The sequence below is a fragment of the Condylura cristata genome, unplaced genomic scaffold (genome assembly GCF_000260355.1).
Source record: "Condylura cristata isolate star-nosed mole 26May11 unplaced genomic scaffold, ConCri1.0 scaffold00002, whole genome shotgun sequence".
Taxonomy (NCBI): domain Eukaryota; kingdom Metazoa; phylum Chordata; class Mammalia; order Eulipotyphla; family Talpidae; genus Condylura; species Condylura cristata.
The window spans coordinates 68098483-68123508 of NW_004567103.1; the positions used below are offsets into that span (position 1 = coordinate 68098483).

Genomic DNA, 25026 nt, shown 5'->3' on the forward strand with positions numbered 1-25026 from the left:
AGATCTGTGAGATTGCGTTTTAGTGGCTTTTTCTATTTCAGTATGATAGCAAATTAAAAATATATTTGTGATAACTTGATTTCCAAATAAGGTCACATCTTTAGTACTGGGATGAAAACTTCAACATATGAATTTTTGGTTGTAGTTCCACTTGCAAAATGAGGTGGTGAATAATGAAGGAAAGAGATAAGAAAAAGCTGTAGTAGGGATTAGGGGGAGCAATTGACACTGTCATTTTTCTTTAGGAAGTCAAAAAATTAATGCATCCTAACAACAAATAAGGAAAAAACATATTTTCTCCATATATATTTGCCTTTTATATGATGTAGCCCAGCAGTAACAAGAAGGTACAAATTATTCCAGTGACTTGATGGCATATGTTTGTCTAGCTATATCTAACTAGTACACATTTGTTCCATTTACAATCTCACAAAGAGAAAAGTCAAATAGTGGGTAAAGTTACACAGAAACAGAAAAAATGGAAAAATCATGTGTAGGCTTGTAAACAGTACTGTATATGGCAAACAGTTAAAGTATATAATTCAGAATAAAAATAAGTGGTGATATAAGAAATAACATGAAAAACTTGAATTTATGCAGCAACTTTAAAAAATTGTCTTTGACAGCTCTATAAGAACAAAATTGCGACATCAGCTGAGATAAAAATAGGCTTGTGTGGGATTGAGGAACATTTGGATTTCAAATATCTAATAAATTGTGGCTGGGCCAGCTAAAGTACTTCAATGACACTGCCAGGGACTAAATATTTAGAACAATCAGCCCCAAATTCAAAATAACTAACATCACCCAGGATTGTCCTTACCATCAAGTGATATTTCTTTCTAGGTCATGAGTCTCAGGCATATCATGGCTAATAAAAATCTTACACAAACATCTTTCCTATATTTAACTTCTGTCCCACTCGATCCCTACCACACATCTATCCCATATCTTGATTAATTGGGGCCCCGGTTTTAATATATTCTTTGAATTTTATATACAGTAATTCAAGATTTAAATTGCCTTGTACTTCTAAGGCTTATGTTTCTTTCCAACATATTCCTTCATATTATTCTAGTTTTTGTGTCTTCTCATTTTCATCATCTTCACATTTTCATCATCTTCTCAGTATCAACTTGATACTGAGAAGTATTCCAGAAGTATTCCAGAAGTATTCCAACTTAAAGTATTCCAGGTCCACTTATCATTTAAAGTTTTATATCATAAGCAAAAGGGGGATATTATTGCTAAATATATTAGCCCTCCAAGAATCTAGTCCATATATTTACTTCAGTATCAACCATCAATCTGTATAGAAGTGACTTTCAATTTATATTTTTGTCTTAATGAATATGAAAATTAAATATTATTTTAATATGTCTCTTTTATAACCACCCTCATAACTTTGATGAGAAGTATAATTTTATGTGGTTTTAAAATGCCTTAAGGAGCTTTATTACACATAGTCATTGCCCTCCAGGAGCTCAGCATTTAAGAAATGTACACCTATGAAAGTATGTGCTTACCACACAGGTGTAGTAAAGCTCAAGCATTAAACCAAAATATAAAAGAACATGAAGAAAATTTGAGAGCTGGTGAAAATTTATGAATGTGAAAAATGGACAGGAAATAAAAAATTAAAGAAGCTTATGTTCAGATTATTTGAGTAAGTAAATAGTCTTTATTTCAGGTTTAAATACAGTCAACCTTTTTAATCTTCCTGCCACAACATTAATTGATTGCATTGAGAAATTTGAGTACAGAAAACTGCAAAATACAAATGTGACAGTCTTTGAAACTAATAGGAACCTGGAGTTAGACAACATGATTTTTTTTTTTATTATTAAAGAAGATGCTGTATGTATGTGTATAGGTGTGGGTTGGGGTGGGTAAGTTTTGAAGAAAAATATAGGATAGACTTTCTGGAATTTTAAATATGCTATAAAATTGGGGTTAAATGTTTTTAAAAGAAGGACATTCCCAGAATAATTGGCAAGCAACTCTGGCTTAAGGGGCGAGTGTCCCTCCTTGTCCTTCTTCCTCACTGTTATAAATTAAATGATTTTTCTCCTGGAACTATCTTTCCTTCACCTCTGTCTCCCCATATTTATTTACTGGTTCGTGTGGAAAAAAAAAATAAGAGAGTAAATGCATTATACCTTTTCTATAGCTACTACCCCTGAGTAGGTAATTCTAAGAATAGGAGAAACAAAGCTCATCAGTAAGTTCTGAGCTAGGCAAGATTTAAATATTTATCACATATTTTTGCAGTTCCAGAAAAGCTTCTGTGAATACCTACCAAAAATTGATAGTCATTATTTTTCAGTTATTATTTTTTGATATTCTGTTGGATTATATATCTCACCATGTCCTTAATTTGCATTTCAACATAGGTTGATTTTTTTTTTTAATTTCTGACATACTCTCTGATGAATCTTATTCTGTAACTTTGAGAGATGGCATTCAAACTGTGCTAGCCAAGTTCCCATGTGATTTTGATAATTGGTCAAATGCGAGGAGAGGGAAAACTGGCCATGATAAATAAGGAATTGAAAAAGTTGATGGGCCAGTAAAATAAAAACAATGCAGTTACATGTCCAAAATATTTCAACACTGCCACCAAAAAAGATAAAAAAGATAAATAACAGAATTTGAAAAGATGATCAATAATATCAGTCATTAGAGAAATGAGAATGAAAGTGACATGCCACTGAATAATCTTTTGAATGATTGGGGAATAAAATAAACTGCCTAAACCAAGTATTTATGTGAATGTAAAGAAGTTGGTGCTGTTATTGCTGGTGATAGGACTTAATGTTACAGCTACTTTAGGAAATTGTCTGACAGTTTCTTACTGCATTTCTGAGTACCTACCTAATGTGTTTATAAACACAAAATCTGCATGTGAATGCTTAGATAGTTTTGTACATATTGACAAACATAGGGAATAACTAATGTCCTTTAACTGGTGAATGTGTAAGCTAGTTATGTTCCATCCTTACAATGGGTTGGTTGTCAGAAATAAAAAGGAACAAACTATTGATACCCACATTGTATCATATATGCATTATGTAAAGGGAAATAGGATCAAAGTGCTGTATACTCTAGAGTTTCATTGATATGAAATTATGGAAAAAGTACAATTATGGGAACAAAATTAAGTGTTTTCCAGTATTAGGATTTTATACAAAGATTGACTGTAAGGAGGCATCTCAAGGATAAATAACAGAATTGTTACATATCCTGATTACATTGGTCAAACTTATAGACTCATATGTCCACAAGAGGGAGTAATATTGGATATAATTTTTTGTGTGAAGTAATCCAGGCAAAAATCACCTCTGTCCAGCTTCTCAAAAGCACTATGGTTACTTTGATGTTGGGTATAGTGTGGTAACATATGTCTGAGGAGGTGTGACCCTGTTCCACAAAATCATATACAATGTTATGTATGATTGTTACTTCAATAAAGAAAAGAAAAGGGCCAGTGCAATATTTAATTCTCCACATGGATTTGGAATGTTCTTTAGAGATGGCAGGGAATTGGTAGTGTGATTTAAATATATGACTAAATGGATTTTGAAGGTTAGCATGAACTTGTAATTTTTCAAGTTCTATGTCTTAAGTAAAGTTAAAATGAGAAGCATTGTACTTATATCAAGAGTGGGATAATGTGTTTGTATTTTTAATTACTGAATAGTATTCCATTATGTATATGTACCACATCTTGTTCTACTCATCTATTTTGAGGCATTTAGGTTGTTTGCACATCCTAGCTACTGTAAACAGTGCTGTAATAAATATGGAAGTACAGGTTTCCTTGAAAATTAGTGTTTTTATGTCCTTTGGGTAGATTACTAGGAATAGAATTGCTGGAACATATGGTTGATCCATTTTTAGTGTTTTGAGGGATCTCCACACAGCTTTCAATAGTGGCTGGACTAGTTTGTATTACCACCCACAGACTAAGAGATTTTAGTTTTTAACCACATCCTTGCCAGCACTTGTTTCTGCTTTTGAGCTATGGGTCATTCTCACAGGTGTGAGCATCAAAAACTGAAGTCGATATCAGTCTGCCTAACTAATCCAGACTTTGTAACAGCTACTGTCAATCGATAGAAAAAGTATGAATTTCAAAATGAAAAAGAAATATCACCTTTGGTTTCTAAATCAAAGTCACTAGGGCAGGGTATTAGTCATTAAAATGCACATGATGAATATTACTTCTAAACCATGTGCTTGTTTGCCATGTTCCTTACTCTGTGTATTCTTTCTTGTTTTTTAATTTAAGAGATGGCAATTTATTTCTGTGGGTTGTGGGTATTAAATATATATATATATATATATGCATACACACACACACACACACACACACACACACACACACATATATATATATGTAAAGGAGTTAGAACAAGACCTGGAATTTAACAACTACTTGATTAAGTCAGTTACTATCATCTTGTTATCTTATTTCACAGTGTAGTAGACATCCCATTCATCTCTTTTGTCTCATTCTCTTGACAGAGAGAGTATAAATATATATCCTCTCTTGTAGTTACTGTGCAATCTCCATAATTACAGACTATACATGTGTCATGGATGTGTAAGAGAAATGTTAAAAATAAAACATAAGAATTTGGAATTCTAGCACTTATTTTTTCAACTATTTCTAGTATAGTACTTGGAAAAGGAATAACCTCTATAAATCTGAATTTCTGCATTAACACAGTAAACAGAATGGTCTAGATAGTTGGTTGGATTATTGTGTTCTGGTGTTCACATTTGTGCATCATTATGGATAAATACAGCAATCTGATCACACTTTTTGTGAAACAGCACTTTGTGGTAGATATGTGTTACTCATAGTCTGCACACAAAGCACATGCAAATTCCCCTCATCTGTTTTATCTGCGTAAGGGTGACCTTTCACAATCTGGTATGAATTACAAAATCTTTTGCTAGCTGCTACAAGTGAATAGATCATATTCTTGTAGCACCCATAAAAGTCATATTTGCTGTCAACTTGAGAAATTTTGGCTTAGAGCTCATGTTTCTCTTTCTCTGTCATAAGAGAAAGGCAATTCTTTTTGTGAGAAGGACAAGATGTACCATGAGGAAATATCAAGAAAAATAACTCATTGTTATATATTTGAAAGAAGTTATATATTTGCACATACACATGAAAATCTTTATATTTTTATGTAAATAGTCAAGCTATGTGTTTTAATCCTCTCTGGATATTGCTACTTCAGCTCAGATTTGGCTATATGCTGCAGAGAGTTTCATTCTCCCTCCTTTTCACCAAAATATATTTACTGACTGAAGGACCACTTATTTGTGTGTTCACAGTCAATTCTGTTTACCATATGGGGAAGTTAACTTCTAAGGAAATTTGCATATTTGAATATAGATTATTAAATGAATTAAATTTAGATACTAGAGTTTCTTTGGGGTGAAAATAAAAGTGTATATGTATGTGAGTGTGTTGGAAATATGTTTCATAAGAAATACTACTTTGGAAAACCTCCAAGGTATTATATTTCACATAGATTAATAGTCTCTAGAATATGACCATTATGACAGGACGTGGCAAACCTGGTTGTAGGAACTATCCTTCAAATCAATGAAGGTTTCATTGAACTTTTCTTTTCAGCTGTCTCAATGTTTATGCATATAAACTGAGAGAGAAAAATGGTTCAACGTGATTGAAGCTCAAGCATAAAACTATCTTAACAGATGTGTTCTTTAAGTTTTAAAGGGAAGTAAAAATGTGAATCAACTTCTATCAAAGTTTGCACAGCTGTTGCTGTGTTTTAAAGGTGGCAGTGTCTTGACAGTTCTCAGGAAGGAGGCAAAAATAGAGCAGAGGGATTTTTTTAGACAGGATTTTGAAATGTTGATCTTTATTTTTTAATTCATCTCAAGGGCCAAATAGCTATATCTTTCACTGTGTCATTTGACTGTCTCTTTTTCTTTTCTCATCATATAAAAGGTGAGCTTACCCTGTTTCCTTTATGTGGGACTTTGTGTAATGGGTGATGGGAATTTATGAAAAATGCTAGGTTGTAAATAAAATCTATCCATCATTTATTATCACTGCTATTGTAAAACTGCCTTTTCTTTCATTTAAAAAGTGGAGCACATTTCTCATCATAGTATGCAAAGCTGTTTCCTATTCAGATATTATTGAAAATCAATTAAGTAATCAACTCATCAGTACATCATATCATACCCACACTGCGTGTGAAACTCATTCCTTTGGGAGAAAAGAGGTATGTCTTCTGTAACATGAAGTATGATCATCATACATAGGAATTCATGGCCCCCAAATGGCCTTCCTCCCCCTTTGATAAATCCTCTCAAATCCCCTAGGAAGAATAATTATTCTTCTCTTCTTTTCTATCATATCTCTTCACATTGCACTCTTAATCACAGTTATTTTATTTTTTTCCCCACACTATGGTGCCTTTTTTAAAATACATGTTCTAAATTCATATCGTCTGTAATCCATCTATGATCCAGTAAATTACTTTATTCTCTCCATTTCTAAATAGGAATAATGAAAATATTTGACTCATAATGTTGGATATATTGTTGAATTGGAACCATGCTCCTAAAGCTTTGTTTTTGATAAGTATATTTTCTAGGACATTTTCATATAGAGTTATACATTAAACAGTTCGCAAGGACCAAATGAGTAAACAAAATTGACCAAATAAATAAATAAATAAATAAAACAAGAATGACTGTAGTAGTGCTAGGACAGCTGCAGATGTATAAAGTACTTTGGCAGTAGAAATCACATGCAGGTAAACTGAGTGGGGGAGGTATTTGTGGTGGGAAATACTTGTGGGGAAGGAGAGTCAAGAACAGCTAATTAATTGTATAAAGGTGGTTCCCAGTAATAGAAATAGTAAAATTTCTTTGAAGAAAAAAGGTACTGTATAATTATAAGCATATCATAGTCTCCCCTTCTCTATTTCTTTTTCTCTTTTTATATTACTACCCCCAGTAAAACCTACTATCTTTGTTTCATTATCTGTCTCCCATATTAGAATATGATCTCCATGATAACAGCAGCACTCTCTACTTAAGCTAGCCTTCTCTCCATTTAGGAACTGCTTGATAACTAGCTATTGAGTAACTGTTAGAAGATTAGAAACATCCAAATGTGAATTCGGAAGGAAACTTGTATAGATTTATATGGAGTCTCAGTCAAATAAATTATGTGTAATGAAAGATAAAAGGTCAAAAATACATATTAGCAATAAAAACTCAGAATTCAGTTAACATGAGTTTGTAAAGGTTCAAAAAAAAAGGTTTTAGTATTATTTTCTTATAAATGTTTATAGCTAAAAAGGAGACAGAAAGAGATACAGAGAAGCAATAGCTATGGTTCATCCAATGACTGATATCACAAACATAGAAGGAAAGTGAAGTGAGAAAAAATGTGTTTATCACAGTTAGTTATTCTGTAAGTGTGATTGCTGGGAAATGACATGGGGTGGTCTGATCATTGGGGGGAACTTCACCTTTAGTCCTATTTCTTAGACGATAAAATACCTTAGTAGAATGAAACTGAGTTGAGGCCAGCAATCTGTTTTAATAAGTTTTCCAGGTCCTTCTGATATCAGCCAACATTAAGGACCAATGCTTTAAATTCTTGAAAGATCTATAATGGAAGACTTAACTGAAAAATAAGTAAGGATGCCACCATTGCATTGTGGGAAGTCCTGTAGGGACACATCTGTTTTTGTAGCAACTATAAAATCTCAGGATTATGGTTGTACTTCTAGGAAATTACAGGATGAGGAAGGAAGCAATAGGCGTGCTCATTCTCTGTTCAGGCTACCTTTTTCTTCTGTCTCCAAATCAAAATAGGTAAAACAATTCAATTAAAATAGCCAATGACTTTTCACAGATAAAATCATAAAGGTGTGTTTGTTTTAGTATTAATACATGTTTTCTTTACTACTTTCAAAGTGTAAATGATTTTCTTAATTCTAATTTAATTATATTAATAATAGCAATAATAACCTAAAGTATATTTTAGCTGATTTCCATAAATATATATATTGTTTACAAAAGCCTTTGTGTATGTGTGTTTGTTAAAGCCCATAAAGGATGTGAGGTTGTATGCAGTTTTTTGGGCATCAGAATTACCTAGTATGCTTATATTCACTATATGCACCATATTCACGTAGAAATTCACTTTATGGTTGATAGAGTTCATTTTTAAATCATATCCAAAGATCTTTACTCACAGTTGCTTAGGCATGATCATAAAATTATGAGATTTTATTATGCTCTATTAACATGATTTAATGAGAAAACATTCTAAAGATTTAACAAAGTTCTGCAAAAATAGGAAGTTTAACAAGTGTACCTTGAATGTCATGTACTTAAATTAGGTTAGACGTATAAAGTTCTTCTTAACTTGTGCTTTTAACATTAATAAAGACATCTTTTATGCAAACTCTTCATCTTAAAAAGTGCAAATTAGATTTCCAAGTATAAGCAGGGATTATACTATCCATTCTTAATTGAAAAGTATTTTTCATTCATTGTTGAATATTTTGCATTCAATTTTAAGAGATTGTTTTAGAGTCTGGTTTTCCAGGTCATGTTGCAAAAACAGCACTAATATTTAATTGATTTCATATTGGTCTGATATTATTAACAGCACGAACTAGCTAGAGAACTTTCATTATATTCTAATAAAAATAATCAAAATATATACTTCGGATCTGACATTCACAAGTCCTGATGCAATAAGAAGAATCTAGTTTCATGCTCCTTGTGTTCTAAGAGTGTAAATCATTTTATGCAAATTTACATTTTTATGAAGTAGAAATTCTGAATATTTTTAGCCTTGAAATAGCTTTAAAATGCAATAATCTTTTGGCACCAGAGCTTAACAAGGACAAATATCGTGCAGTGAAACAAAAGGTCAACTGATTGAGAATATTTAAATATTCTTCATCCCTATGTAAAAATAGATAGTATATTTTTGTTCTATCTTGTACAAAGTGAAACTTATGAAACTTTGTTAAGTTTTATTTTATTATATTTTCCCATAAATATCATTACAATACTCCATAAGACTGCTAATAGTTTTTAAGTTCATGTATATCATCAGAGTTTTTTTGTAAGAAGATATACTCCAATTAGGACTAGCACCAAATCATGAGAATAGAACTAAAATATGTAAAATTTCTCCTTGGAGTCTGAGGTTAAACTTGTGTCTCTATCCTTTATAGAGATCATTTGTGAATGTTAAATTTACTGGTTTCACTAATTTTTGATTTATTAGCATCACTATTAAAACATTAAGACAAGTTTAAAAACATGCATTCTAACTTTTATTTTTTGTCCATGAGCTGTTGATTTGCTATGTGAACTTTAATGTAATATTAAAAAATCCAACAACACTGTTATGTGACTTTTCATTTTACTGGGACACAAAAGAATACAAAAATACTTCTGAAAAGCTCTCTAAGGCTTAATTTATATAAAGAAAATAAATGAGTACTGGGTAGTACCACTAATAATATTGCTTATTTCATGCATGATAATCCTTGACTCTGAATCTGTGTGTCATTAGAATGAAAGGCACATGTGAGAATGCCAAGTTATTAGAGACTTGTAAAGGAGAACATGTGTTATCTGTATTGTCAAAGTAACTATTTTTTTTAATCTAAGTTAATGAGAGTAGTATTTATTATATTATTATTCATCATTTTTATAGGAATGCTGTGAAGAAGCTTCTATACAGTGAGGCTAGATGTACTCACTGTCACTTAAGGAAGTAGATTTTGCAACTTTGCAAATTAGTGCGTAGAGTGAATATTTACTACCTGCTTTGCTTTCCTAGCAAAAATCTAGAGAGCAAGAAAGTAAAATTGACTTGAACTTACAGAGGAGTTCAAATGCTAAATCTTGAAATTAATTAGTAGATATATGACCACTCTTGATTTTGATTCAAATCCAATTGTAATTAAACCTGCACCATAAACTAAGAAATCAAACACTGGGAAAGCTTATTTTTATTTATTTAATTTTGTTGTTATTCTATTCTGTGCATAGGCTCAAAACAAATTCTAATTAGCCAAGTTATTCATTAAACATTCTCTGTGGGTAGAAGCTAAAAAATAAAAGTTGAACCAGAAAATATGCAATGATTTAGGAGCTGGTAGAATTAGATAGGATATCCTTCTGTAGCCATAGTCATATTCTGAAACTTTGCCTGCTCACCAGTCTGTGTATATCAGTATACTATATTTTAGTTTATCACAAAAATAAAATAAAAAATAAATATGTGTCCTCATCCTTGACATTCAAGATCCACATACTCCCAATTTATCTCTGTCATCTTCCTAAACTCTCCCATGCTCTTGGGGAACTAGAGATTTCTGAGCATGCCATAGTTTTCCATTTCTTCCATACTTTCTCATCCTCCTTTAAGGTATGTTGTATGTCTTTGACTTCTAACATGGTTCTTGAAATGCCTATGAGCATTTTCTTTTGCATATCTCCATAGCATTTCCTTTATATTTATCTTGTTCATCTATGACCTTGATGCCAAGCACTTTTTTGTTCTGGGGCTACATTAGTGAGCTAAATAAACAAATATTGTCTTTTTATTTTTTAAAATTACATCTTCATGTGGTGAGACAGACAATACACATCATACATAATGACTTAAAGTTAAGGAAGGGATGCTAGCTTTGGGGAAAAAATAAGAGCAAAGGGTGTATATTTTAGCATAGAATTGCAATGCTAAATATATTGTTCAAGGAATGCCTCAGTGAAAAGGTAACATTTGATTAAGTATTTAAACAACTGTGGCTTCTTGGAAAGTAGTTATTTAGGAAGTCATAGGCAAATAGTTCTGAGTGGGGAGCTGAATTGGAACAGGGTGATCCACAGTGAAATAAGTTAGGTGAAGGAGTCATCTCAGGTGGATATAACAGATATGGCTGGCAAATGCAAGGATACCACTTTAACTGTAGTGAGATGGAAGACATTGCTAGACAATTTTAAGCAAAGAACACTGACACCAAGAAGGTTTCTAAGTATGACTGTGAATGCTCTGTTGAAAGATTACTGTAATGGAACAGTGTAAAAGTGGGAATCCTGGAATGGACAGTTAGTTGGAATATACTATACTACTACTAAACAGGCATGTAACAATAGTGATTGTAACTGAATACTAATGCACATGTTGAGTGACCACTTTCTAGAGAAAAGCTGAAGAAAAGGCAATACAATTTTCTAATGGATTGGATGTGTGATATGAGTGAAAACAGAGTCAAAAATCACCCCTATAAAACTTTGTATTATAATTAGCAAACTTCCCTTACTTTTCCTTCCACCAGTAAACTATTGAACAATATATTATACCTACTTTCATAATACTTATATTAAGTATATTTCATAATACTTATATTCCTCTTCAGTAATTTAGACTGATAGTGTACACAATATGGTTGATTTCTCTGTGGATTGTGCAAATTAAAAATGAAATAAGGGTTAGTACCAGTTAACAGATTTGAAAAGGCTAAAATCTTTTATTCTAATTTAAATTAGATGTAATTTTGCTTCAGGCTAGATGGAAGAGTTCTGTAAATGACAATTTAAACTTAAATTAATCTTACTTTAAAGCCTTTTTAATAAAGCTTTTCTATGAAATACTGAAAAGGCAATAATATAGGCCTGTAATATTCCAAAGAATATGTAATATAAAACTATAGCTTAATTTGAATTTTACCATGCCTTTTAATTAAATTCCAAATCTTTACAGGCAATTAGTATACATGTACAAGACATATCTATCTAAGCAGTGACTGAAATGAAGAAGTAAGCAGTTATCTTTATAGTGAAAACTCCAAATCTGGCTTCTGAGAAAAAAAGGTGTGAGTTTGACTTAGGATTTGATTAGATATACACACTAATTCAACAATTATTGATTCTATATTTGCTATGATGTGCACAGACATGAACACTTTGAGAAATGAATAAAAACCTAATTTATGCCAACTTTGAGAATAAAAAAAGAGAAGTATTCTGTGTCAGTTGGATTGATACATTTTTTTTAAACTTAATTTAGGAAAAAATTAGATAAAACCAGAAAGCTACTTTCAGTATGGCTAGGGCTTTATTTTTGGAAAAGCAGTCTAAAGATAAAAATATACAACATAAGGAAAGTAAAAGTTATGAAAATAATTGCAGAAAAATTCTATTACAATAAATTCATTTTATTGTTTTAAATAACTTTACATACTATAAAGGGAGTTATTACAAATAGAGTGACTGCAATTCACAATTCTATCATATATTATAAAGTTTAGAGTCTGAGGTCTATATCCTAATATGGCTTACTTTTGGTTATTCATTTCTACCTGAAGGGAGATATTTATCTGGAAAATAACATGGTGATTCCAGGAAAAGTAGACAGTGTGATTTAAATATCAGCTCCAACTTAAGAAGAATGATGACGATAGTTGTTATTATAGGAACATTTAATCAGAGAAGGTGACAAACAGTTTGTTCTAAAACACATAAATACTAGTCTATAACTCATTCTAATCACATAAAGGGCATTAACTTGTTCACACCAAGTCAGAGAAAATCTTATGTATGGCACATAATTATTTAGACTATAAATGATAGATCATTAACGTGCAAACCCCAACTATCATGCATTCATGCTTTGTAGGTAAAATAGAATATTTATGAAAACATGTAAGGATACTGAAGTTTTTGGTGAACACAAAATGAAAACAAAAAAATGTTGCTTCATGCAAAACAACTTACAAATAGTTTTCTAACATTAATACAATGGTTACTGAGCACTCATCAATTGCTGGGCTATTACAAAATGTGGGAACTTGAAAGACTAAACAATGAAAAACATAGCTGGGAATTGCCACATTTAAAATCATATAAATTAAGAGTGTAATAAATATCATATTACAAGTAGAGAATACTTTGTCATAGGCTACAGCTTCACATACAATTATAAAATTATTGCATACATATATTGATAATGGAATGTTTATTATTCAAGTAATAGTCAAAATCATGTTCTAATACTTGTGAATATTAAGAAAAGGCAAATATCTTAAGTTAAGGAAAAATATGAGGCATACACTAAATTATAAAATCTGTTTCATCAACCCCCTGCCTAGGATTAATTGTTTATCTTTCCAAAGTTAATATTGTTTTTTCTGTTTCATTGTTGTTGTTTTTTAATCACATTCTGAGCTTTTTAAAGTGTCTATTAATTAGCTCTCCTCTTTTTATATTAGTTTTTTTATTAGCTCTTCCCCCTCACATTGCACAAACTAAAAGTAATCCAGTTAACTCACCTAGACTTTTTTTGCATTCATAATTATTCTTTCTTAAAGGGAATAATCTCTTTTGAGTCCCTATATCTTTGGAATTCGGTTGTCTAGTAATATTTATGAAAGGAAACATAAGCTTTTAAACATTTTTGTTTTGCCATAAGAAAACAATTACACGCCCTCCCTGGTGGTGCAGCAGGTTAAAGCTCAGTACTGCAAAGCTTGCGGCAGCCTCAAGTGCGAGTTTGACCCCCATCCCAGAGATGTTCCACACGGCGCAGGTCTCTCCTGTCTAGCCTCAGCAGTGTACTTCCTTGATCTGCTTGTTCTGCTTCCCACTCTGTCTGTTTCTCCTCTTATCGCCTCTGCATCTCCAGCCTGTACTTAAGTTTTGTATGCATAAATAAATAAATCTTTTTTAAAAAGAAAACATTTGCAGATAGACCTCCATGATAATTTATTTAGAAAATAAAACTCCGCACGTGTGAAATATTTATTTCATCTATTTACATGTTTTTATTTATCATTACCTACCTCCCCCCAACTAATGGTGGAGCCAAGGAGTGAAAATATCTCCTCAGGTGAAGGAAAGGTCTGAGGTAGATTTGGGGCACTCTTTGTCTGGCTTTTGCCAGTTGTGATTCTTCACAGCCACTTCTGTGATGCCTCCTTTTTGCCCTCCCACTCTCCCAGACTTGGCAGCAGTAACCATAACCACACAGTAGCAAAGTCCAATAACTGTCAGGTTTCATTGTAGTATATGTGCTTCCAATATTTGACAGTAAACCATCCACTTCTTTAAAAGGTTTTAGTGACACTGCTGTAACCTGGTTTTACTGTTTCATGACAGCTCCTTTTTTGTTTCCTCTTCTTTCTTTTCACGTAAAATTGGGCATTTACAGTTTCTGACAACAGTTTCTAACTTGACATACCTCTTCCTTCAGCAAGGTATTCATTTTCAGAGGATCAGTTATTACTCTTTAGAAATTGACTCTAAAATGTATTTTTCAATCATAATTTCTCCTATCATTGATTGCAGTTCAGTAGTTCATTTCTGAAATGTTCTACCAAATGGATGCTAGTTAGAGTTCCAAACCAAGGCCATCAAAAAAGCATATTTTTGATCATAATTTCTCTTTCAACTCACCATCTATTATACAATTCAGATCATTGTACTCATTTTTTAAATTTCAATAACTATTTCTAGAATAACTAATTACAAGATGAATAATTTCTGAGCTGATTCTTTTTAGCTAGTAACTAAGTTCTCTTTCACAGAAAGTTCTCACAAATCATGGCTCCTTCACTTTCAAGCTATGTGTAGTGAAAGAGAAGTAGGGCTTGATCTTTTTTTTTTTTTTTTTTTACCTAGAAAGTAGATATAATGCTATATGTCTAAAGAATTCCTCAATTTTTTTAATCCACTTGTGTATGCTGACTTTAAATTTCTTATTGATCAATACATATTAATTCCCTTAACATCTTGACAATAAACTATTATAAAATTTAGATTATATTTTACCAGTTTTTGTAAAACTCAATTTTCAAATCCTATGAGCTATACATTAAAAATTAACCAATAATATTGTTAACTAGTAATATTTACATTATTAATTGGAGTGCTGTGGTGGTATACAAAAATTAATCCAGGGAATCAGACTTCACTAGATTTTGTCACTTGGACAAACTGACATTGGGTTTTCTACCTGGTATCTTGGGGTATCATTTTACCTTTCTGTTAAATGATGATGAGAAACAGGTAAACTGTAAAGTCTCCTTTGAACTCTAGATATTGTGATTGTCATTATTATAGTATGACATGGTTTGAATTACATTTCAATGTCTTTGTGACACTGCAGATAATATATATTTAACCTATCAGATCATAATTTGGCCCTTAGTGGAGAATCACATTCTAAGAATATATTTTATGAGATGAAGTATATAATTTCTTGACAAAATGAGAATCCAAAGTAAAAATTGGGTTGATTTAATGTAGTCAAACATCTGGATATGTGACTAAATATTTCAGTTTCCATATGGATATTTTACTTTGTGTAAAGAATATCAACTTCAAAAACTTGAAACTGAATTCATGTGAAAATAAATAATCAGGCTTACTGAATTTATTTTTTGTCATTAAAATGATATTAATTTAGCCTTACAGATAATTATATTTTGTCATTTATTCATCTTTCTCTTTTATCATTTTGTTAAATGTATTTTTGTAAAATATGCAGGTACTTTCTTAAGAGTAATTGACTCTGCATAAAATGCATTACCCTCTGTTATTTATTTACATTAATATTAACTAATTTGCTAAAGTTTGACTTTTAACCTTTTGGACTATGACCTTCTCCACTGAAAGATTTTCACAACTAAGCGCACGACAAAACAAAAAATACCTGGAAAAAAAAAATTAAATGTCACAAAATATCAAGTGAGTGAACAAGAGAGGAGAGTCAATAAATATTTATGCATTTTTTGTTGATATTCTTAATACCTAAACAATTTAAAAAAATCTACTGATCCACACTTTCATTTCAGGGGTTGTAGAACAGTGGGGTATAATTCAGACACCTAGAGTACTAGTAGGTTTAAAGTATCGATTTCAAGAGGAATTAATTTCAAAAATACAACAGCATATCTTTAAACTATTAGCAGAAAGCATACATTCATTCTCATGGTGGAAATAAGTATAATTAAAAAGCTATCAATAGTCTGGGATTGTCAAAACTACTTTGTCACCTGAAGCACATTCCTTGTAATTATCTTTTAGGCTTTAAGCTAGATCACCATTAACCTCAGTAGAAAAAGGGTTATTCTGCTTTCTGGGGTGAGAAATTGTATCTTCATGTAAATTAAACACTATTCGACAGTCAAATTAGATTTGGGAAATGATTGAGTATTAAACTTACTCATGTATATTATCAAATGACAAAGTCTAAAAACACTAAGGGAAATGAGGAAGAGTTTCCCTCTTTTTGAGAGATTTTTGAGATTTCTTATGTACATAGAATTGATTTTGAGCACACACTAGAGAAATAAAATTGAAGCAATAGAGTGAAAACTCAAAGATATTTTTAGCCTTTCCCCAGTGGTTTCTTTTCAGCTCTCAGACAGTACAAAATGAGTCAACACTTAAGTAAGCCAGAAATAATATAACAGGTCTGCAAAATTATAGCAACCTACAGCTCAGATCTTCAATCAAGTAGTTCTTAAAATTTCACTAGAAGGAGGAACAAATATGTTCTCAGGTGAACTTGCTTAATATTTTTAACCATATTGTCTAAAGGAAAGAGTCATAATTAAGACAGCAAAATGCATGAAGCAGAGCACACACAACTGCCTCTTCCCAATGATTAGTGTTTATCCCTGAGGTGGTCCTTTCTGTTGTAGACTAGTGAAAACCAGGTAGCCTTCTAACTTTGCATAAGGAGTCGGCGTCTGATGCCAAATAATAAACTACGATAATTTCTGGGTGATGTGAAGTTGAGTACTTATTGTGAGAAGTTGTTTCAGTCAATGTAAGCAATTATCAGCTATTGGCAGAATACTGTCTTCTATTCTCACACTGACAGATATGTATGGGCACGTTAAAGAAATCTATATGGCAGCTTTTCTTAACCAGAAATCTCTTTGTTGTGGGGTTTTCCTGTGCATCACAGAATGTTTAGCCACATCCCTAGCTTCGAGCCAGTAGATTTACCAGTGGTTAAACCCTCACCCTTAATTGTGACAAATACAAATATAGTGACATTGCTAAAATGTCCACCAGGTGGCAAAATTACCCCCATTTGAGAACTTCTGGTATAAGAACCTTGGAAAAGCTATACAGCATAGATGCTTAAATCTGTATCTTTGTACCTAGATCTATATTTGAGAAGACACATACCAACTACACACACACAAACACATATAAACTTACACATATATTCTGCATCACATATAAATGTTCACATATATTCTGCATAGATGCACACACACATATTCATATATGTTCACACAGTGTATGCACTCATTTATACATGTGTGTATGTGGTTCACATGCATTTATACACATAGGTATATAACATATTCATTTACACCTGTTTAAGATACATTTATATAAATATAAGTACTTATATATTAATAAATTCATGTATACAGGGACATACATGATGCACATGCTTATAGCTCATATCTGTGCACACCAATATCTTTATTTATATCCATATATTACATAAAGTCAAATTCTGAAAACCTAGCTTATATGGTTTTAATATGTGCTTCAGATTATAGGTGCCTTTAATGGGTATGTTTTATTAATGATTGTAGATGTAAAATTATGCAGAAAAAAATAAACAGAATTGAGTGTAATAAATTAATGCAACATGTGCACAAATATTTTTTTTTAAGATTTATTTATTTATTTGTACAGAACTGGGATACGGGCCAGAGATGCGGAGGGTGAGAGGATTCACCAGAGACAGAGCGGGAAGCAGAACAGGCAGATCGACGAAGTACACTGCTGAGGGGAGCAGCGGGAGGGTCAGGAGAGGTCTGCCTCACCATGTGGTCGCCTCCGGGGCAGGCGGGAATCGAACTCATGCGGAAGTGGTTTTAGTTTCTTAGTGCAGTGCTTTAACCCGCTGCGCCACCAGGGAGGGCCGTGCACAAATCTTAAGACCTTGATTCTGGCAGAGAAATTGAGTCTACATCTAAGTCAATATGTCTGAACACTGAGATTCATATGAAGGACAGTGCAGGATGATGCTTGAGATACGAACAAAGACTGACTCCTGCCATCAAGCAAACCCCAGCAGAGGTTGAGGGTAAAGCAGTTTGACTTCTGGTATGCACATGGAAGCAGAAACAAATAAATCTGACTAAAAGAACTTGCAATAACTGCCACGAATATTATTCTGCTTGTCTATTGTATCATGCATTTTGTCCTAATTTCCATGTTTCTACCATTGAGTTACCTTCTCATTTAGAGGCTTTACTTTCAGATTGAGGAGATTGTTACTTGGATGCTATGATGTAAGTGATGCTAGAGATATTTGTTTTCTAACAAACAATGAAAATAAATAGCTTGCAATCATTTCTAAACCCCTTTTTGGAGTAAGTATTGTTTGAAGTTAAATAATTTAGTGTTCAGGCATATTCCTTAAATTGGAAATGCATCTTGGCTGAATAACTCTTAATACTTCAGTACACTGGTTACTTGATCTTTAGTAGCTAACATCGCTCTAAGTAATGGGTTTTGGTTCAGCTGTGCAGAGAGATAGAGCAAGATAGATGTTAGAGATTTGTAAGGTAGAGTCCTGCCTACCACTGTTGGAAGACAAGACAGCAAAAATATATATTATATAATAGATTAAAAATACTCTGTATGTCAGGAATGTACACATAGCATGTGGACCAATCTTCTGTTGTTTAACAACAGATTTCGGTAGAGCAGAATGTGAACATTCCCTGTTGGCTGACTCTCCCCACTTATTCTTCAGAGCACTGTAGGATAAAGAATTTCTCACAGTGGTAGAGTCATATTCATAATGAGGAAAAGGTGGAGAGTCACAGTTTCTCACTATTTTTTGGAATAGAAGTTCTATGAAAGCAATTTAAAATTTTCAATAATTACAGATTTAAGGTAGAGATAATAGAAGTCAGATGTCAAGAAAAAAATTAAAGACACCCTAAAATCACTGTTTATATGCAATTTCTGGCAGAATGAGCTAAACCCCACATTTTAATCCATGTGTCCAGATAAATTAGTATAGGATGCAGTGTGAAATACATTTGAATCTTTTATCATAAACTTTATCCACTGAAAGGAAGCTTTTAGGCCATATGGCTTAAACTGACAATCTGTGTCACAAAACCCTTCTCTCTATTCTGGGATTTTACCACTGACAGTTCTCTGTTAAGAAACAGGACTGTATTTTTCTAGAATTTGGTGGGTAGCACGGGCAGCCAAATTATAAAGATAATATATCCTAGTTCAATTTCATTAGTGAAATAGAAACCCAAATTTCAGGTTCATGCTTGGGTATCGGGTGCTTCAGGTAGCATGAGAAGTTCCAAGACTATTGGCATTAAAGCTCTAGTCATGCATGAATCCCTGTACTTTTCTTGTAGGAGTGAAGGATGGGAGAAATATATAGCATGGTCGACTGGTGAAAAAAGGAATATGATTTACTTCATTGTGGGCTAAACTAGAAAAACCTAGTGAGATTTTGGCAACACTGGATTAAATATATATATATATATATATATATGTATGTATATGTATATGTATATGTATATATATATACTTTTATTTAGTTATATCTATAGCTTACTGATGTAAGCATCAAAGAAGGCATTTGTAGATTTGAAATGAAAATAAGGATTAGTGAGATTAAATAATTTATGTTTGCAGAGTGATGTAAGTGATAATGCTGAGAATCGTCATACCATTGTCTGATAGCAAAGCTGTCACCATATTTTAACTCAGAAGAGTCCCGCTATATTAACTGAAAAAATAAGTTACAACATTGATTTTTTTAGAATAACTATGACAAGAAAGGGTAAGAGTAAGTTAAAATTTCCATCTGGCCCTATCGGTATACTTTTTTTTTTTCTTTTAAAGTATGTGTACCTAATTTATCTGGGTACAAAAACTAATGGAATCCTTTCTTCTGGCTAACTTCAAGAATTGATAGGTAAAATATACTCTGTAACAATTTATATTTTATGGTTGATTGTACTCTAGTTCTGCTTTTATGTAGCAAACATTAATGGTTAGAGAAACCAGCCCTTCTTCTATGGGGTTCAATATATGTACACAAATAATCACATGAACTGAATTTTTTTTCATTTTATAATCAACTGGTTATAGCTAGGATTTTTGTTTTTTTTAAGATTTATTTATTCGTACAGAACTGGGGTACAGGCCAGAGATGCAGAGGATGAGAGGATTCACCAGAGACAGAGTGGGGTGCAGAACAGGCAGATCCACGAAGTACACTGCTGAGGGGAGCAGCAGTCGCGTCAGGAGAGGTCTGCCATGCCATGTGGATCTCCCCCGGGGCAGTCTGAAATTGAAATCATGCCAAAGTGTCTTAAGCTTCTTTGTGCTGTGCTTTAACCCACTGAGCCACCAGGGAGGGCCCCGGATGTTTACACTAAGTTTTAGTAAAAACACAACTTTCTTTAAAGCATATAGTGTATGATTTGATTCCTATCAGAAGAAATCTTCCTATAAAAGGGAATATAATATATTGCTGCTAATTAAAAAAAAAATGAACATAAAACTAATTAGATATTTCAAAACCCAAGGGAAGGTAGATTCTGTAACTACTCTCTGAAATCTAAAACCATCAAAGTTTAAAAAGTCCGGTCTTAATTAATCAAGAAAAACTTGATATCTTGTGTTAAGATGTTATTATTTTTATTACTGCAGAAAAACTCTAATCTGGAGGCAAATATATTTTTTGTAGAGATTGTCTAAACCGGTTTTCTTATTTTTGAAAGACAAGTTAATTACTAGAAGTTTCAGAAAAAAATAGACTCCAGTTCTTTACATTTTTATACAAGTCTTGAAAACAAATTTTGGCAGTAATTTGTGAAGTGATACTTTTCTTTCTTTTGTTTTGAGAAAAGAAATCACCTTAAGAATAGAATTTAAACACACATTTCCAACCCTAAAGAACCCAGTCAAAAACAAAGCACTGTAGGGATATCAGTTGTTCCCCATGGAATGCATACCTATATATGGCCCACAAAGGGCTTCCCCATCTTTCTGTTTTTAAACAAAATCTTATGCAAAATAACTAACGTTAAAATCTTTCAAATACTTACAGAAGCAATTGTAATAAAGTAAAAATAAAATCAACAAAAAACTATAAACTAGAGACATTCTACAGGGGTGAAGAGGGGATTAGGATAAACAATGGGGTGAGAAGAATGTACTGTGGTGAATGGACTGTGGTGATGGGATATGGGTAAAATGGTATTTGGAAGTCCACGTGGATTGCAACTGAGATGAAAAAAAGTACAAAATGAAGTATGACGCAAACATATATGTATGTATGTGAATATATAACAAATGAGATAGATAGACTGTCATTTAGTTTATATGAAATCAGAAAATCATGAAATGCAAAATCAAAAGCAATGAATGATCCTATTCAGTGATCAATATTTCTTTTTCAATGCCTTCATTTTTTAATTTTTAATTAAAGTGTTTAGAAAGGATAGTAGAGAAAATTGGAAATTAAATATAAAACTTCAATGTTTATAATTAAAGTTTCACCCCAACTTTTAGAAGGCATGCCAATATTGCTTACTGTAGGTATTTGTTCTGTTCCCTATCTTTCTTCTTCATGTATTTGAGCAAACTATTTTATTTCAACATATAAACACACCATTCATCTTGTTAGAAAAAAACAAAAACAAGAAACAAACAGAAGATAGTTCTTCACACAATCTTCAGGTATCTTTTCTGCTTGGGTGTTTTGAATTTGGATTATATTTCAAAACCAGGTTGGAAAAGGTGGAAAGCCATAGAAATAAAATTAGATTTCACAAATTACAACTTTATGAATTATTTTTAATAAAGTTCTGTATTAAAAATAATTATAACATTATGGTCACCATAACTTCAACAATGCTGGTTTCATTATCATTACATGTATTAAATAATTAGTAGTGACTTCTTTCACAGAGTAGTTTGTTCTACATTAAATATGGTAACATCAGACAAACAGTTCATTTGAAAACCAGGTATCCTTCTCCCTCATTCATGTTTTGTGTGCATTGCCGATATAAATAGATTTGAAAGCTTCAACTGTAAGAGAACACAGTCCATAAAACTTTAGAGAAAACTGTCTGCCATTTAATAAGCTAATATCTTTTTCTCCTATAATGACCAGAAAGTTATGAAAATGTTGCTAGTCAGCTCTAAATGAGCAGTGTATTTTTCTCTTATGTTATTTAAAAATACAGTTACCCATGTAAATACTCTCAGAACACGTGTCCTCTGTAGGTCACTGTAAATCCTTCAACTGTTAGATATGTATGTATCTCTCTATATGTATATGTTTAACAATATATCTATCTTGATTTGTGTATAATATATATATATATATATATATATACACATGCATCTATCTCCTCACTCATTCCTAATTTACCTTTTTTTCTTTTCTCCTCTAACCTTATTACATTCTTACAGTGATGGCTATTTTATATCCTAGGTAACTTTAGAATTAAAAATCGTAGAAATACTTTGATTAATCCTTCAAATTTCTATACTTTTTTGCCAATTGTGTCTGCTTGACCATGTTTCTTCCCGTTCTAGGTAATTTTTCTCAGTTCTTGATTTCCTGTAATTTTTTTTTCCAATTTTCCTATTGCAGCCATTATAAAAGATATTTTCAAACTTCTTCCTGACATCTGATGCCATATGACCTTAGGAAATAATAACAATTATTAAATGAACCTTTGTAATATGCCACAGAAGTGTACTAATTACTTACATTAATCATTGCCTAGAACTCTTGCAACAATTTAGTGCTTGCTGTGCTATTGCTTTTATTTACCAACAAAGGAAACTGAAGGGTTTGGGGCCAGCATTTTCTGTCTGTATTTTTTTTTTTTTTTTTGCCCCTAAAACCTTTCTTCATAAACTACTCAGTCTGTGTTCTTAAAGTATTTAGACAACAACATTCATGAATACTGTGTTTTCTTATTAACAATGAGAACTTAAAGTATGTCACCTGACTAACAAAGTGCTAGATTTTGAGAGTCTGCAGTTGTCATGGATAATTTGAATCCAGAGTTAGATAGTATATCTAGTTGGTGTTACATTGTGTATCTGTCATTACCTCTACTTACAACCTGGTGACTTTGCACCACCACAGTGGAAGATTTCTAATTTGTATAAAACTGCCTCATGGCACAGCCACTATTGTTTCATGTGATAACAAATTATTTCTTCTTAATCACTGTATAATAAGTTATAACAAAAAGGTTATAGATGATAGTTTCTTTGTGTGCCAGGAATCTGGATACCGTTAGTTGGCTACTCTGTTTGGGTCTCACAAATTTCAATAAAGACCTTGACCAGAGGATGTTCTGCTATTTAGAAACTTGATTCCAAGTTCTTGTGGGTTTTGGGGTAAACTCATGCCTGCAGTATATAATACATGAAGTTTTGGTTCTTCATGGTGGAGATACATGCTTCAAGTGTTTCATGCAAAGATTTTCAATAGTTTACCAGATTGGGTCTGACTTACCTAGAGTATGCTCCCTTTTGGCTAACGTTAACTTGAATTGTACTTTATATGTACATATATCCCATTAGCTTTGCAATATTCTATTAGTTGTAACAAAATTATAGGTCCTGCCCACAATCCAGTTAAGTGGGTAAGATGGATTACACAAAGGTAAGTATCATTCTGGGGCATTTTATAATTCTGTGTAGGTTTTTTTTTTTTTTTTTTTTTTTTTTTTTTTTTTGACTTTTTGTCTAGGTAGTGATTTTCTGCCCTTGGGATTCCTACATATATTTTGATCCTTCACAACTATTTTGTATGATTATTTAATAGTTAATGCTGGAAAGTACCACAGACCTACTTTCTGTTCTCCTCATTACATGCTATATCACTGATGAACTTACTATATTTAGTACGCCTCGTTTGTCTACCATAAGTACAGCTTTTCCAGGAAACATTTTCATTCATTGATGCATCCAATATATACCCATATGATACATCAGTGCCTCAATAAATTTTAAATAAATGTTGTATTATTTAGAAATAATGATGAATATGTACCTCATAAAAGGGATACTCTTTTTTAAAGACTGTAACACACACACACACACACACACATTTGGAAAGGATCATATTACTTTATACAGAAATAACATTTTTACTATTTTATCATTTTCCTACATGTTAGCTCCTGCACAATTTGACCTCTTATGAACAGTAGTAGTGCAGCTGTTAAGTAATAAAACTTTTTCCACTGATCTTTGATTTTGACTGTATTCAAGCTATACATAGATTACATTAAGAGGGTTAAAAAATAGATCGAGTAACCACCAATTTTTTTTCTATTTTATCATTATATTTTGCATTTAAGTGATTGTCTGGTTAGCTCAGGGTTAGGGAAAAATTTGTTAGAGCTAAGTGGAAAAAGAGAGACATTTTTCACAGGCAATAATTAAGTATGCGACTTCTGAAATCAGGTAACAGGTTTCAAATTGTTGCCCCAAGTCTTGTTAACTGTGTGAACAAAGATAGGTAACTTATCCTACTACATTTTAATGAAATCTGCCTTGAGATGACCGTAATAATACCTATTACATAATTATACAGATTCAAATGAAGAACCTATAGTACCAGAGTCAAGAAAGCTTGCATTCATTTGATTAGATTTTCATTATTTCAATTTTCTTAATTTTAATGAATAGATCACAACACCAACTCAGAAAGTAACTATGTGCTAACTCCAGTACCTTCTACATACCAATTCCTACTCAGCAATGCAAAATGCATTATGTACATAAATAGTGAAGGCAAGATAAAGTCCACAAGAGATATGGCTTTACTATAATAGTTGCTAAATTACTTTTATTTTGTAAAGAAAATATAAAGCTAAAATTCAAATTAATATTTGGGAAAAGATGTTGAGCTGACTAAGGAAT

The 25026-nt window shown here is 32.2% G+C and overlaps 1 protein-coding gene across 1 annotated transcript in view; it reads left to right on the forward strand.

The window, feature by feature from the left end:
- Positions 1-25026, forward strand: part of LRP1B (low density lipoprotein receptor-related protein 1B) — a 1583276-nt gene that overhangs the window by 108593 nt on the left and 1449657 nt on the right. The gene's annotated exons all lie outside the window — the stretch shown is intronic.